The sequence below is a fragment of the Sinocyclocheilus grahami genome, unplaced genomic scaffold, assembly GCF_001515645.1.
Source record: "Sinocyclocheilus grahami isolate Dianchi unplaced genomic scaffold, SAMN03320097.WGS_v1.1 scaffold672.1, whole genome shotgun sequence".
In the NCBI taxonomy this organism is placed as follows: Eukaryota; Metazoa; Chordata; class Actinopteri; order Cypriniformes; family Cyprinidae; genus Sinocyclocheilus; species Sinocyclocheilus grahami.
In genome coordinates this window covers 1,039,763-1,045,587 of record NW_015505851.1, presented here as the reverse complement: position 1 = coordinate 1,045,587, position 5,825 = coordinate 1,039,763, and the positions used below count along the sequence as shown (strand labels likewise).

The window sequence follows — 5,825 nt, the reverse complement described above, 5'->3', positions numbered from 1 at the left end:
GTAATGAAAGTGTTTAAGGCAGTGATATGTAAGTGCAGGTGTGTGTATGTGTGTGTTAGAAGTGACTTTTGGGGGGGGGCAGACAGAAGTGGACAGGATGAGATTTAGCTTCTTAAAAACGACCTTAAACATTTTTTCAGTTAGTGCTATTCAACGTGCTTTTTTGTTTCAAAGACATATGGCATTATTTTTCTTCCATAAAGCATCACTCAAAAGTTTTTCAAGGTAATATTTTTTTTGTAAAATCGTGTCATTTTTAACATATTCAATATATACTTTTAATTTCTTTATATACTGTTTATTTCTATATATTCATATTTATTAGTGATTAGTTGTTGGATTTACAGATCCACTTGTAATGAAAGTGTTTAAGGCAGTGATATGTAAGTGCAGGTGTGTGTATGTGTGTGTTAGAAGTGACTTTTGGGGGGGCAGACAGAAGTGGACAGGATGAGATTTAGCTTCTTAAAAACGACCTTAAAACCCAAAAATGCTGGCCACTACAACATCTCAGCTTGGTATGTCCATAAAAGCTGACTTCTTTTCCCATGCTCTCTATTTATCTTGGACTCTAAGTGTTTAGTTAAGCACAGAGGGCATGTGTGGTAACTGGTACGGACTGCCTGTGTGTGGGTGAGAGCTAATCTACCGCTTATCTTATGTTGTCTTTTGAGCTCAGTGGAGGCTAATGTTATGGCACCAGCTGCCCCACCATTAACTTCTTTATGCGGGACAGCTTAATACCTCCTAAGTGAGAGTTCCTGTCTTTGTAAATCCCCCTTGTGTGTGCTTTCTGGAGCTGTTCTGAGGGCAATGCGAGCACTGACACAAGCATCTCTGATTTCAGTCAAATGGCCAGTTAGACCGTCCACCTTCAAAGAAGAGCTAGAGCGATACTGCCAAAAAAATAATATCTCGATATTTTCTGATAACGATAATTAGACGATATTTTGCAGAGTGTGTTATTGTGCTGGTTTCTTAAGGACTGACATGGACAGCTGACTCCTAAAGTTTTTGATATTCTTCATACAGTGGTGTGAAAAAGTTTTTGCCCCCTAAAATCTAATAACTGGTTGTGCCACCCTTTGCAGCAACAACTGCAATCAAACATTTGTGATAACTTGCAATGAGTCTTTCACAGGAAATTTAGCCCACTCTTCTTTGCAGAATTGTTTTCATTCAGCCACATTGGAGGGTTAGGTTTGGACAGCTTTTTTCCCTTAATAAATGAAATCATCATTTAAAAACTGCATTTTGTATTTACTTGCATTATCTTTGTGTAAAATGTAAAATTGGTTTGATGATCTGAATCTTTTAAGTGTGACAAATATGCAAAAAAAAATAAAAAACAGGAAGGGGGCAAAACCCTTTTCACGGCACTGTATATTTTTTCCAATAAGTTTAAACTGATTTTTACATAAAGTCCTTGCTAGGAACAGGGCTTGAAAATCTTGATCTTTCCGTTTTACCTTTAAACAAGAGTACGAGAATTAATCTAAATTTACAAAACGTGAAACACAGGAGAGGCATACTCACGAGTTATGTTGAACCTACACTAGACACACAGCTGTATGGCTACTCACTACCGGTGCCGCAACTCAGTCTACCAGCCAGCATTCACCCACCTGCCCTTGTTGCTAGCACCGAGCACAACAACCAGTAAATACCACCACTAAGGTGGTCATACAAATTAAACACCAACCATACCTGCAAGCGAACTCTGCCACGACTTCCCGTAACGCCAACGACACCAGCCCCACTCTAAATTAAACTATAAACAGCACATATTAACCTCGCAACAGACGCATCATTACACCATCAGCAGAAACTCAACGTACCTGGATAGGAATGGGAACGGAAGAGGAAGTATCAGGGAGAGCGAGAACCCCAAGTCAGCAGGAACGTACCCCCTCCCCCATCAAAATAAAGGTCCTAAAATAGTACGGCTGTTACCACCTCATTGGTCTGCCAATCATACCCCAACCAACCAATCAGAGGAAATAACTTATCCTGCCATATACTGTTGCAGTGTTTTAGGTTTCGTGTGTCTCTTTTGCTGAGGTTTCTGCCAAGCATGGCCTACTTCCCTGAATGGGGTAGATGAGCTGAATGCATGGAGACAACACTGCCTTTGTGTTTGTTTGTTGTCCGTACATCTCAGGGTACAATATGCACTATGCACACAATCAGTTTTCCATTCTGAAAAACATACAAGGCAGTCTGAAACATCAGATTGTGAAATGGAAGAAAAACAGCTAATCGGTGATCCATGACCAACACATCTGATGTGTGAAAATCTGTTTGGGTTGGTAATTATCTTTACAGACTACACATTTCCCCTTTTAACTTCACTTTTTCTCAATTGCACACATACTCTCACAAAATAGAGACCTTAAGTGCAGAAGGAAGCCATAGAATTCGATAAGCTGAAAGCTCAGCGAACCTTGTCACACCTAAACTCTGCCAGATGTGGGTTTGAAGAGGGTTTGTGGGTTTTCTGGCACCAGCCAGGCCTGGGTTCAGGGGCTAAACGAGTAGAGCTGACTTCAAGGTAGGTGGACTTTCCTCTCTGTGCGGTTCACAGGGGTACAAGAAGCGGGTGTGTAAGTATGTGAGTGGTTCCCTTAGTATGACACAGTGAATTGTCCAAACGAGAGAACCCAATGAAAAAAAAAATTTCTCCAAATAAAAAGAAAAAACACAGAAGTTTGGAGAAAGAAGATGGGAAATAATCGGATGTCTTCTGATATCAGATGGATCCACGGCAGCTGCTTACATTGCTCTATGTCCTGAAGCAAGAAAGGAGTGTACTGTGGGAACAAGACCTTAAAGGAGATAGAGATGGAGGGAGAGACAGATCAGCACCAGGCCAGCACAGGAAGAATCACATGACCTAAAGGTCTCCAGAGATCTCTCCCAGATTCACACACATTGCATTTGACGCACAACAGCAAAGCTCGCGCTGACATACACACAGCTGCAGGGAACCTTCAAGCTCCAGAGACGATCAAGTCAACTAAACCCTTACGTCCAAACAGCTATTGAGATCATGCAGTTTTGCATGATCTGCATCAGAGTTTTTGACAACTTTTGAGACATAAGATTTTGACGTAAACATGTAAACATTGACGTAAATACATGGAAACAATACAATCACTTATGCAATTTACTGCATTACAAAATCATGCAAAGTAAAACAAAATGTTTAACTCTTTCCCCGCCATTGACAGAATGTTCCATCTTTCATTGTTTTCTCTGTGAAGAAGCAGCAGAGACAAGCGATTGCATATGTAAGCAGATGAACATGTAAAACAATGCAATCATTAAACAGCATATGAATTAAAACTGCCTAACGTTACTGAATGAAATATCAAACCAGGAAGTGGTTTAGGACTGTGAAGCTTTGTATGTGTTGATGGAAGCCATCTACTCCATCTGTGTTTTGCTCATCATTCTGAATCCAATCCGGATTTAGTTAAAACACAATTTTCTCAGCTTTTTTTCTCAGCTGGGATGGAAAACGTCAAGAATCTGAGACTGTTTGAGGCAATTCAAGAACACAACTTTGAGTACAAATCATAAGTTTTAGTGTTTTTCTCAAATTTCATTTCTTTTTTGAAAACTGCCCAGAAAATAAAGGTGGATGTACAATGTAGGGGTTTTAAAGAGAACATGGACTAAGTAACTTACTAACTGACTATTGTCTATCTATCTATCTATTGATTGATTGATTGAGGTAACAGGCGAACCACTATGTCTAGTTCTTGGAATACAGCTTTTGAAAGGGAAGCCATTTCAGCTATCACATTCAATGTAAAGTATCTGTTTCATTATTGCTTAGAATTGTATGGCCTACAAATAATTATGTGTGTACTTGAATGGCCGATTATAAGGAGAGGGCTGTATAAATACTTCAATAAGCCAATCATGTGGAAGCCATACAATGCATGAAAGCCTGCAGACATAGTTGATGTTCAAACCGAACATGAGAATGTTAAAGAAATTGCTGATCTCCTGGGATTTTCACTTTCAGTGGTCTCTACACTTTACAGAAAATGGCGTGAAAGTCAACAAACATTCTGGAAGAGGCGGTTCTGTGGGTGAAAACACCTTGTTAGTGAGAAATGCCAGAGGAGGATGGCCAGACTGGTTCAAGCTGGCAGGAAGAGAGAGAGTAACTAAAATAGCTACGTGTTAAAACAGTTGAAGAGCTGCAGCAGCAGAACACAGCAGTTTCCACTCAACTCAGCAGAGGAAACTGAGCACAAGCTCCCTAAAACCAAAGTAGAAAATTGTATATATGTCAAGCAGATAATATGAGCACAATTGGGTGTAAATGGTTGTGTTCAGGCTGGTATTTAGGATATTTCCTTGACACGCATTATTTCCCTAATAGCAAATGAGCATCATTAAATGACCATGTGCATCACTTTATGGTCGCATAAGGCATATTGTAATGGCTACTTCCAGCAGGATAACATGCCACGCCACACATCATCTCAGGCTGGTTTCATGAATATGACAACTAGTCCATTGTACTCCAGTGGCCTCCACAGTCAATCCCTCTAAATGCAACATGGAATGGAAGAGTCGCGGCATGAATGCACAGCAAACAAATCTGCAGACATTCTTGTTTCACCACAGACCAGAATCTCTTGACATGTGCCCCAATTGATATACTTATGCACCAGGATGGCCAGACTGGTTCAAGCTGGCAGGAAGAGAGAGAGTAACTAAAATAACTACGTGTTAAAACAGTTGAAGAGCTGCAGCAGCAGAACACAGCAGTTTCCACTCAACTCAGCAGAGGAAACTGAGCACAAGCTCCCTAAAACCAAAGTAGAAAATTGTATATATGTCAAGCAGATAATATGAGCACAATTGGGTGTAAATGGTTGTGTCAACAGTTCAGGCTGGTATTTAGGATATTTCCTTGACACGCATTATTTCCCTAATAGCAAATGAGCATCATTAAATGACCATGTGCATCACTTTATGGTCGCATAAGGCATCTTGTAATGGTCACCCTTTCCATTTTCATCGACTCCCGCACTACACACTGTTGCATATCATCCCGGACTACATATCCCATCATTCATTGCACTGACTGCACACAGCACTGATTGCACACAGCACTGATTGCACACAGCTGTTTCACATCACTCACTCACTATTTAACACTCACTCTGATCCCTTCCCGCCACCGAGTATTATTTAGTGCTTATCATTTGATAGCTACACTACAGAGCCCTCGTTCGTTTACCCTGCCTTAGCCTAGTCTTGCCTTCTCGGTTTCTGATCCTTGCCTGGTTTCCTGGATATATCCCTTTAGTCTCGCCCTTTTTTGATTCTGTTCGCCGTTCGTTGACCTTCGCTAACCCTAGGATTATTCTTGTGTCTTGTCCACCATATTCCTGTTTGCCATTGTCTGACCCATGCCTGTTTCTGACCACGCCTGTGAATAAAGCTTGCACATGGATCCGCACGTCTCACGTCTCGTCAGCCACGTTACAGAATACTCGGCCGCAACTGGATCCAGCAGCTTTATTTGGAGCACAAGAGCAGCTATGGAGCCAGCCAAAGGTTTATTCAACCCTGTAAGTGTGCTCTGCTCCATTTTTCAAAATGGCAGACCCATTGAACGTTACGTGGAGGAATTCCTTTTGTATAGCCACCTTATGCCGGGTGATGAGGATGTGGTGAAAGACTGTTTCTGGAGCGTTATGTTAATATTAGCTTAAACTTGCAAGATGAAGATCCTAGTTGGACCCTGGCACAGTTTATTGACTTTGTCTTGCAGTTTTGTGAATCTCCCTTTACAGTTG

General features: G+C 41.0%; 1 long non-coding RNA gene across 1 annotated transcript; it reads right to left on the bottom strand.

Moving 5' to 3' along the window:
* Window positions 1-1,540: 1,540 nt before the first annotated feature.
* LOC107559027 (uncharacterized) lies at window positions 1,541-1,879 on the bottom strand. The gene is made up of 3 exons (XR_001605547.1): window positions 1,839-1,879; window positions 1,708-1,771; window positions 1,541-1,637 (listed from the first exon to the last, which is right to left on the bottom strand). It is a non-coding gene; the product is annotated as an uncharacterized lncRNA (long non-coding RNA).
* Between the last annotated feature and the right edge of the window lie 3,946 nt (window positions 1,880-5,825).